Here is an 11,672-nt window from a genome sequence, read left to right as displayed (position 1 = left end):
AGAGGGTTGTAACATTGAGCAGGGGACTGACATTATTATGGAGGCGCTGAGAATCATTTGAGGGTGGACATTCAATAATATGAAGAAGGATGAGGGTAATATGGAAAAGAGGCTGCCCATATTATAATTGGGGGAGGGGGGGGGATGAGCTGGGAATCATATAGAGGAAAGATGGCAATATTATGGGGGTATGTAAATGATAGGGGGACATAATATTATGGAGGGGCCTGACATGATTACAAAGGGAGCTGGGAATCATATGCAGGAGGCTGTAATAGGAGGAAGGCTGTGGATAATATGGATCAGTTGTCAATTTTATGGCGGTAGCTAAAGATTTTATAGAGGGGTGGCAATACTATGGGGAGGGTCTGTGAATCATATAGATGTGGATGGAAATATCATAGGGGGTGGCTCTGAATCATATAGATGGGGAATGGTATTATTATAGGGGAGGGTGAATCATATAGATGGGGATGGCAATATTATAGGGAGGGCGGCTGTGAATTATATAGATGGGGATGAAAATATCATAGGGGGTGGCTCTGAATCATATGGATGGGGATGGTATTATTATAGGGGAGGGTGAATCATATAGATGGGATGATATTAATATAGGGGAGGGTGAATCAGATAGATGGGGATGGCAATATTATAGGGAGGGCGGCTGTGAATCATATAGATGGGGATGGCAATAATATACTGTGAGATAATATTAATATTAGAGGCAATATTATACATGAGATTGATTACACAGCTTAACAAAAAAAAAATGTTTTCACTTGCCAAGGATTTTTCAATATATTTAGTGTATTTCAGGTCTGCTGAATCCAGAAATGACATCAGTTTCATTGAATTGGCTCTAGTTCTTGTGATACAGGAACATTAACAAATGTTAACACAGCATATTATTATTATTAGTTCTTCGAGAGGAAGTTGTTTAAATGACCTATTATGTATTTTGCTATATTTGTGGTGAATATTCTCAGAAACAGAGAAGAAACATTACAGAATTTTTGAAACAAGCATATCTTGCATATCTTGCATATTTTGGTATTAAACTGGGCGATCAAGATAAGTATTGGGCTCCCCTATATGGTATGCAAAACTTGTGTAGAGTGTTTACATCAGTAGAAAAATGGAAAACTAAAAAGTTTGACATTTGGTGTACCTATGGTATAGCGAGAGCCCAAAAATCATCATAATGATTGTTTTTTTTGTCCTGTAAATGTAAAAGTGTTCAATCGTTACAAGAAAAGAGAACCCTGATTTGAAATCAGCAGGACGACCTGTGCCGCATGGTGCTGATGTTCCTGTACCAGTGTTCAGTACACTCCCTGATAGTCCTGTATCTGACATGGAGGACATACAGGGTTTAGAGTGTGATCCAGAAGTTGGCAATGCTTGGAGTTGGAGTTCTCCCAAGAAGAGCTCAATGATTTAATATGTGACCTAATTCTGTCAAAACAAGCATTTAAAAATGGTAAACTTCCTACTTGGACAGCAAAGTGGATACACAAAGTACCCATACCTGCCTGTGGGATAGTAGAGCAAAGGAGGATCACTGGAAAAACGTGACATGGGATATCCTGTATATTGTGCTGTCTTGTGTATTGTTACTTACATGCTATATGTACCAAATATTTTTATAACTTTTTATCTGTATTCCGTTGGTGTTTTGGATGTCAAATATTTAAAAATAAAGTAAAAAAAAGTGACATGGCCTGCAAGGATATAAATATAAAATATTAAGATATAAAAGTGATGATGGCAGACTACAGCTGGAGCCTTCAACGTGATTGGCCTGATCATTGGCATTAAAGGAAATCATAGAAACTTTTGTTTGTTTTTCAATGACTTCTTTGTGATTAGTTCTGTAAATATACTGAATATAGAATATATTGACATTAAGTATTTCATAAAATTTTGCTTAATTTTCATGTTTCATTAGTTTTCTATGGGGTTATTATTGAGATAATTATTTTAAAAACTAGAGCCAATCTAACAAAACCAATACCATATTTGGAATCTGTCCATCAAACATAACCTAAAATTACTTTAATCTGTTTGGCAAGAAAATGTTTGTTGACCAGTGTTATTGATGTAAGTCAGAGGTCAGCAAACTTTTTTGGCTACTAGGCCATTTCAGGGGTAGGCAGGAGCACACTAGATTGGACTCTCTTTCGAGTCCCACCCTAAGCTCCCCCCCCAACAGGAACGCCTTCAAAGGGAAATCTCCCTCCTTCGCAATGCATACGGAGGAGAGGGAATGTTCCCCAGTTACCCCGGCGGCGGAAGTGTTAACACATGGGAGTGTTAACGCATGCAGCTCCGGTAGTTCGTTCAGGCTCCGCCGTGGGTTGCCGGCCAGGATTAGGTCAGATCGGCCAGGGGGCATTAGGCCGGAACAAACTACCGACTGGGCCATATCTGGTCTAAAGGCGGGGTTTGCCGACCTCTGATGTAAGTGTTTATACATATATTTAATTGTATTGTGATTTTGATGTTTGCAAATTGTGTGATTTTTATAGTAAATATAACTTTTAAGTAAATATATAAAAAATAATTTTCAGGAGTTTTTCTCCTGAAGTGGTGGACTTGTTCCTCGAAACGCATTGAGGATACAGCATTGAAATAAATGTGCTTTATGAGTATTTGCAATGTATTTTAAACATTTTTAATATATTGTAAAAATTTGGATAAGTTAAAAAATGATGTTTAGTTTTAATCAGTGTTAAAGTGATTGCCTTTAAAATCACAGAATTTTCAGTAAATTAAAAAAAATATATATTTAACTTCTGTGGGATATGGCATATCCTAGAAGTATGGTACTGGATATCACCATTTTTTTTAAAAAGCCTGTTGTTGTATTGTGATTTAAGAAGGTAGAAAACACCTTATTTTGATGACCTCCAGTACTACACAGGTTTTTGCTTATAATATTAAGTCTAATTGTAACACCTACACAAAAAAAAAAGATGTGGAAATCAACGTATTGGCCCTATTGAGTAAATGGTGAAGCCACAAAAGACTACTGCTCTATCAGTACTACAGACCCCAACCCACACCTTTCCCTTATTCTTCCTATTCTCTCCGTATAGTTTTCTTTTCTTTCTTATTTTTTTTCCTAATATTCAATCAAAAATGTATGTAACTGATGGATGGGTTGGAATGCTCTTTTACTCTTAAGCGTTCACTGGACAGTATTTATACCCTGCAACAATGAGAACCTTTTTCTATTTGGTTTACCTTATCATTATTGGTATCCCGGCTTAAGGTAGTTGGATGTTAAATGTTTGTCTTTTGTATAATGCCAGTTTATGCTTGTTAACCCACTGCATTGAGAACACAACTCTATATCAAAATGTTGATTGTAAAACGATTTTCACATTGATGCCGCACATTGTTATCTTTTTCTATGTTGTTTTTATTTGTTTTTTTTTTCTGACTTATAGTTTTTTGTTTTTTTCATTTTACTCTGTTGTTTTTTTATTTTTTTCATTTTACAACTAAATGAAGGGCAACTAAACTAATAAAAGGAATGAAGGAGAAGGGATGTTTAAGGATCACCCTGTATAAATATATAAATGGTCCATATAGAGAACTCTCTTCCCCAATATTCACTTTAGGATCATTACAAAGAACAAAAGGGCACTCTTTGCGTCTGGAGGAAAAGAAGTTTAAGCTTTAAAGAAGGGATTCTTCACTGTAGGGTCTGTGAAAATTTTGGAATCGGCTCCCTCAGGAAGTAGTTTCAGCAACTACTATAGATTGCTTTAAGAAAAAGCTGGATGTGCAGTATATCAAGAAAACTAAACTTTTAATATATTGTTGTCTCAATTTTTAAAGTGACAGTGAAAATAAATGCTGCTATAATGTGCAGCCATATAGAACTCCCTACAGCATCTTCAGATACCTGGCAGTCACAGCAGAAGAACATACCACCCTGGCAGCAAAGCCTTCAGAACCTCCAGCACATTGGTCCTTAGGGTTCCCTGGCATAATATGGGGGGAGAGCATCAGAGCTTTACATGTCCAAGTGGCCAGGGCATGCACTTTATACTTAGATTCTCAGTTCAGGGTAATACTGGTATTGTGACCATCAGTCTGAATATTACTTTGTTCAAGCCCTACTTGGAGATAACCTGAAACTAGGGGACTGTTGCAATGAATTACCTCTAAATCCTAATGCCAATGTCACAAAAGTGCTAATGGTGTCAAAGATGACCTATTGTATTGCCCAGGGCTACTAGGGAGTCCTCTTACATCCTGTAGTAGGATCACAAGCCTAGAAGTGGATTGATTCAGTCATTGGGTTAAGCTGAGACCCAAATATGAAGCCTGAATAGAGGTCTGGGGCACAGACGGCTGCACAATCTCTGCAGGTTGCATGTAGCTCACGGTCTGTATCTTGGACATCACTGGGCTTCTAGCCACACAACTTAGACTCATAATGTCATTTTCCTATTGCAGGTAAACAAGGAAGCATCTAATCCAATGCAATCCAGATGCCTATGCTCGCAATTTCCTTATTCCTGTGCGAAACTTTCTCCAGACCTATTGCTCAATTTATTTTCCATGAATGAAAAATGACAATCTGTATCAAATGCATTATAAATATATTACATTACATTACAGTCAAAGGTTTCACAGTATCATAAATATGAGGGGGACAGATTGAATATTGCATTTGACCACAATTTTGCAAGACAGAAAATAAGTAACGCCATGTCAGGCATTGGTGAACCATTGAGGAAGTATGTTCATAAATACAGAAGTAATGATGTGTGAGTGCCTTCTGCCTCAATAAGCCATTCAGGGTCTCTTGCAAGAAGAAAAACTTTACCAAAATATTACATTCTGAAAGGAGATCACAAAAGGAGGCTCCCCCATACTGGTGTATTGCCCTCCTTGACCCCATGTCCCCTGTGTTTATAAAAGTGTATGCACTATGCCAAGTCCAGCTTCTAGGTGTAATGCTTGATGTTATGTAGTGTCTAATAGTGCTATAACCAGTCTCATGCCTTTGTAGTTTACTGCTTTGGTCCACGTGGCAGGTGTGTGTACTATGCCCATTGTGCTAAATAAAGTGAGTGCAGTATGCCATGTCCAATTTGGTAGGTGTAGTACATGCTGCTATATATAATGTCGAGGGCTGTGGCCCATGTGTTAGGTGTATACTGTGTCTATTCTGGTGGGAATGGGACACAATTGCAACTTCTTCCTCCCCACTTCATTGGGAGCACAGGAAGTGACATCACTTGCTCCTAAAGGAAACCCTGCTTGAGAGAGACATAGAGGTAGCGAATATTCTTCAAATGCTAGTATTTTATTGGCTGGGGATACATATCAAAGAATCTGACTTTCCAGATATGCATACTGCTTGTACTATTTAGAAAATCACTTTTTCAAAAACGGTTTTGACAAGGACAGTCCTTAAGAATTTCTCAGGAATTTTTTTGAAAGTAACATTAGGAACTAATATATGGAAACTAGCAATGTGATGACTCATTTTCTGTGGTTAATGATATTTCACACTTCAGTTCTTACAGAATCTATCTCACTCACTAAGAACGTACAACATTCATGTATACGTCATGATCCTTTATGTTTTGTTTGATTTTCTTTACTTGAAATGTTCAACTATTCTGTAACACAGCCAGGAATCAAAACGATAACAGCTATCGATACCCACACCATGAAACAGTTAAGAGAAAATGGGAAAAAAAATTAATATATATATAAATATAGCAAAATACATCAGTTCTTTTTGCTCCCAATTTTTCATTTTTCCTGATACATTTTGCCTTTTTTAAATTTTTGATTCTCACAATGGGCTTAGTTTACAATGTACAAGAAGTTCTATTTTCAACATTCCATTCTATTTGCATCAGGATCATTCAATGACAAAAACATTGAAATTAGAACATACTTACAAAAACGAAATTCTCAAGTTCAAGAGAACTTTGAACCAGTACTTTCTGCAGTGAGGACAACTGTATCAACCAAAATATTTACGCGTTTGTGGAACAAGTAAGACAAGCAATTATTGACTTTGATCCAGATAGAGATGTAAAAAAAGTCATTTGACAAATGTTCATCAAAAAGCCTTGATCCAATTACAAAATAATGATAAAATTGTCATCTAACCTTCCAATGAGGGTGGAAATGTTTGTTTGTATAGAGAACATTATAAATCTATATGCTTAAAAATTCTTCAAAATAATGATTGGTACCAAATATTTCTTAAAAGTTATATAAAAGAGTACTATGAGGAATTTTATACTATTCTTACTACTGCTTTAAACAAAAAAGTTATATGGATAAAACATCTTTGATTTCCTAAACATTAAAATGCCCAACTTACCAACATTTTATCATTTTATGCTTTACCAAAAGTGCATAAAATTTACGGAATCTGCCAACCATTTCTGATACGCATATTCTGATATTTCTTGATCCATTTCATCCAATGCCAGTCATTTAATGGATGAATACCTGCAACCATGTGTATCTAGTTTACCATCCTATTTAAACTATACTCCCAACTTGTTGAAAATTATTGATGATTTGGAAGTCCCAAAGGGAGCTTTACTAGTGCCAATAGACATTGAAGCATTATTCTCAAGTATACTACTGCCTTGGTAAAGGTATTGAGATATTGTTAAATGCTTCTTACAAGAGATGACGAAGTGAGCTGAAAAACGAATTGGTTATTTCATTGACCTACATTTTAAATCAAAATATTTTTATATTTAATGAGTCAATTTATTGCAAGGTACAGGGAGTGGCCTTGCGTGCCCGATGTGCCCCCACATATGCCAAGCTGTACCTTGGAGGATGGGAAAGAGACCTCTTTTCAGATGAGTCCATGTTGATATCTCTCGCCATATTCTAATGTGGGGGAGATATATTGACAATGTTTTTCTCATCTAGAGTGGAACTAGATAGTGTCTTAACAATTGTTTTTCTTCTAATACAGCAAAATACATTTAATCTAAAATTTAGAATAGATGTAAGCACCTTATCCATTTTCGTTTTGGACAATCAAAATTAGTCCGAACAATACACACATACACAATTAAAATTGTACCGCTAATCCACCGCAGGAAATACTATTTTATCATCAGGAAATGCATATCCAAATTAATTTTAAAAATAGCATACAATACCCACATTTTTCATGAGTGAGAAGACTATGCACCAAAGAGAAAGATTCAAAGCAGCTGTGGATAACTTAAGGACTAGAAGTTCACAAAGAGGGTAAAGTCAAAAAACATTAAAAAAAGCATTATCAAAAACAAGAGATGATATTCCCTTTGGGCATAGGGCAGAGAACAAACTAGGAAGGAAAGTATAGTTAATAAAATTATATACTTACAACAACATAATATACTAAGAAATATTTATGCCAAATTGTGGCCTTTATTAACAGCTGATCCAAAGATAAAAAAAATATAGCACTATATCCTCAAATTACTTAATTACATCATTAGGAGACAAATTAGTAAAAAGTCAATTTAAAGCCAAGTACTTTTTAATGCAAAAAATGTAAATAATGCAAATGGATACAAATTCAGGAGATACATTTAGTATTCCAAGTGGAATCAACTTCTCTCCATCATGTTGAATGTGACACAACAGGCTTTTACTTGGCATTTTGTTCATGTGCGCCCATGAACATGTATGTATTATTACAAGTGGTAAAACATTAACTCCCTTAAGTTACTGCATGGCCACATGCCACAATTATAATACAGATTGATTTAGGTTTACTGCATTGGACCACGTATACATGAGAGGTTGATCTTAAATTTGAAGGCTACACATCACCAGGTTTAAATGAAATATTAGGCTTTAAACCAAATTATTGAGGAAATTAAATAATAATCCCCGCCCCCCAATCAATGCTTACAACTGGATTTGTTATGTACTACATACAGGTATTACAGTTGACAATTGAAAATCCCGCTATCAATAATCCGGATCCTTTAGTTTCCCGGCATGACTTTCAGATTGCATGTTTGCATATTCAATACAGGGACTGTAGTACACTGTTTGGCAACTAATGTTGTTCTGCAGAAACAGCTGTGGTTTTGCTTATTACACTAAATACACGTTGAGACGTTCCTCCTGCCTGTTCCCTGGAACTGTGTCAGATGTCTGTGGCTGCCTGTGTGTGGAGGTAAGTATAAAAAAAAAAATCTGGAAATTTTCAAAAATTTGGAACACCTCAGGTCCGGAGGTTGACGTATTTTTGTCAACTGTATGTATTTCTTTACATGGATAATGGAGGAAGAGTATTATTTTACAACACCAATATGACACACCATTGCCTAAGTTTAATGTAGCTTTTGCAACTAAATTTATGTATAATGTCTTATGTAATATTGTATATTTTACTGTACTGTTTTTTTGTTGACTAATAATTCTCTCTTCTCTTTATCATTAGAAATGATTAGCTGCTAGCATGAACAACTCTTTTATTAATGCACTCCAAATGCACATAGAATCCGAATAATTAGAACTCACCCCTGCTGTTGATTCCACTTGTGACACCATCATGTTTCATTAAAGCTTTTGATGTAAGAACTAAAGTGGTAGGTATTGGTGGAAATCTAAATTAACCCCCCTAGCAGTAATCCCGAGTGTGACTCGGGGTGGCTTTTACATGCAAAAAGCGGTAATACCGAGTCAAACTCGGGGTAACTTTAGAAGCCCCCCTCACCTTTGCCCCGCACTCCAACGGTGATCCCGCTGTGATGCCGGGGTGTCTGTCCCTCGGGAAGCGTGGCTGGGTGGGAAATTTAAAAGCAGATTACTGAGTAATCTGCTTTTAAATACCACCCGGGTCCCGGCCACGCCGCTGCTTGCATCAGCAGTGAGATGTGAATCACAATGCAGGACTTCTGCATTGTGCTTCACATCTCACTGCAGATGCGAGCAGCAATAGCAAATTCCTGGGGTGAGGCGGGTGGGACATCCCCACTCGCATCACCCGGGAGGTGTTCGGGGGTGTGGCCGGGCGGGAACTTTAAAAGAAGATTACAATGCAATCTGCTTTTAAATGGTTTTTACAGTATAAAAATACCACACAACATGAAATAAAAATAAAAGTAAATTTTAAATTTTATATTTAAAATTAATATAATAGGATTACATTGTTGCCTATTATTTCATTATTTTTTTAAATTACTATTTATAATTATGTATTATAATATAATTTATGAGCACGGTGGCTCAGTGGTTAGCACCCTGGCCTTTGCAGCACTAGGTCCTAGGTTTGAATCCCGGCCAGGACACTATCTGCATGGAGTTTGCAGGTTCTCCCCATGTCTGCGTGGGTTTCCTCCGGGTGCTCCGGTTTCCTCCCACATCCCAAAAAACATGCAGTGAGGTTCATTGGCTTCCCCCTAAATTGACCTTGGACTACATTAATGACATATGACTATAGTAGGGACATTAGATTGTGAGCTCCTTTGAGGGACAGTTAGTAACACAACTCCGGACTCTGTACAGCGCTGCGTAATATGATGGCGCTATATAAATACTGTATTATAATAATAATAATAATAATAATAATAATAATATAATAAATAAATCTAATTATCATACCTGGGAGTTAATCCTAAGAATTACAGGCCCACAATATAAACAAACATTTCTAATATTGATAGAATTAGAGCGCTGGGGGGGTTAATAAAAGTTCTTCAAGGAACTATGTGCTAACCCTTAATATAACATATCAGAAAAGATATTTATGAAGAGAAAGAAAGCAGGGTTTTTTGCACAAAAAAAAAATTGTATTGAATATACAGTGAAAGATTCAGAAATGAATATCTTATATAGACAAATTTAGTTGCATTTGCCATGGCATGGTTCTTCATAAGTATGTTGTCTGAAAAGCTTTTGATGTAAGTGGACTGCGATAGAAGCAAGTGGCTCTGGCTGTGGCTTTCTGCAATGGCATGACGCGTGCCATCTAACGAATCTCCCTGGTGTCGTTCCACTGAGTAAGCCATGTAGAGGGTTCGTATATGATGCGGTCGGATCTTACTGCTCCGACTATGATCCCTACCCTGGCTGCAGTGTGATGCCATTCAAACGGGTCTTTCCCTGTTGTCATCCAGCTGCATATCCCACGTGGGACGCCCGGAACTGAGGTATTATTAGCGCGATCAGGGATCAGAGATTGACATTTGCAAAGTGAGATGTGGCAAAAGCAAAAAAATTATTAACAGGTTAAATAGATAACATGCAAAAATATAAACATACAGGCATAGCCAATAAATTATCAGGAAGCAATATCAATTGTATCCAATATAAAAATTTATTGAAAAACATTGGCACACATATATATTAAAAACTGGTATCTGTTTACAGTTTTGTAAAACCCGAGAATTTGTCATTGGAGATGATAGCAAAGGTAAAGTCAATTACAGTCACTATAATATCATGTCATGTTATCATAATTGGATGTATAACCCCTATAGATTCTGAACATCGACAAGGTTTAAAATTGCAATTTTTTTTTTAAATTTGATTATGCACTAAAAGCAGTTATGGGAAAATGCATGGCTGTATTTAGGTTATAGGAGGAACAGGAATTGTATGAAACAGCTGTGCTATCTATCCACTGAATATCTGGACACATTTATTGGCTGATTGTTTCTTTCCAACATGAAGTTTTGCTCCTCAAATGCTTCACATTTTAGGATATCTCTTTAAATCTTGAATAGTTTGCTACCACTACTATGGCTATTTTCTTTACTTCTACATCATGACATAAATGCTGTAAGAAATCGACAGACCTGGTACAGATGTAACAGATGAATTGCATGAATAAAATTATACAAATTATATTTTGATGATTGGTTTGGTTTTACTTTATTTGTTTTTAATGATTTTAGATAATGACGTTGTCAGACACTTGTGTTAGAGGACTGTATATATAAGCCAGTGTCCTCCATAGCAATGAATGAAATCCCTTGTAATCCTGGCGCACACTGCCCAGTCAGAGCTAGAACGATGCAATCTGTGTGGCACAAAACGTTAGGTGAAGCTCTAGCTCTAAATCAAATGTGTGGGACCTCTGCAAAGAGACCAATACTTGCCCACAGAATGCAAGGGTCCTTGTCTGCAGTGAGGTGACAGTTAACACGCTTTTCTAACAAAGCTGTAGCTTTTAAAAATACAAACTAAAAAACATTATATGCTTTCTGATTTAATGCACTTAGAATATACTTAGCTGAATTATACCTGAAAATGCAACTGGGCGTTGATTTTGGATGCAAAATAGAAGATAATTCCAGTGTATATGCGTTTAAAGAATTATTAAACCTTCAAGGGCCCATTAGCACTAGTGCACTAAAGTGATATTTGTTTAACAAGGGCATTATGGCATAAAAAGCTAAGTCTCGATCTTTAGTGCAGTGCGATGCACTTTCAATGGCAATGCCAATTTACTCTAAAACCTGTATAAGTTTAACCCATATTGCTTTTTGTGCAACTCTGCGCTGTGGTAGAATGATTTAATGCATGAAAGTGCATCAATAGACCCAAATTCTTGAGTACATTGAATCATATGATAAGGCAAATATAATTTACTTTCTAAAATATGTTTTCTGTTTGGGGTGCAGAAAAATGCCTTATAATTAAAAAAAAAAAAAAAAAAA

General features: G+C 36.4%; 1 protein-coding gene across 2 annotated transcripts in view; it reads left to right on the top strand.

Annotated features, from left to right (window-relative positions):
* RNLS (renalase, FAD dependent amine oxidase) overlaps positions 1-11,672 on the top strand; it is a 112,378-nt gene that overhangs the window by 14,652 nt on the left and 86,054 nt on the right. The window lies entirely within an intron of this gene.

Source organism: Pyxicephalus adspersus, chromosome 10 (genome assembly GCF_032062135.1).
Source record: "Pyxicephalus adspersus chromosome 10, UCB_Pads_2.0, whole genome shotgun sequence".
NCBI lineage: Eukaryota > Metazoa > Chordata > Amphibia > Anura > Pyxicephalidae > Pyxicephalus > Pyxicephalus adspersus.
Note: the sequence above shows the minus strand (reverse complement) of the source record. Positions and strands in the feature narration are given on the sequence as shown.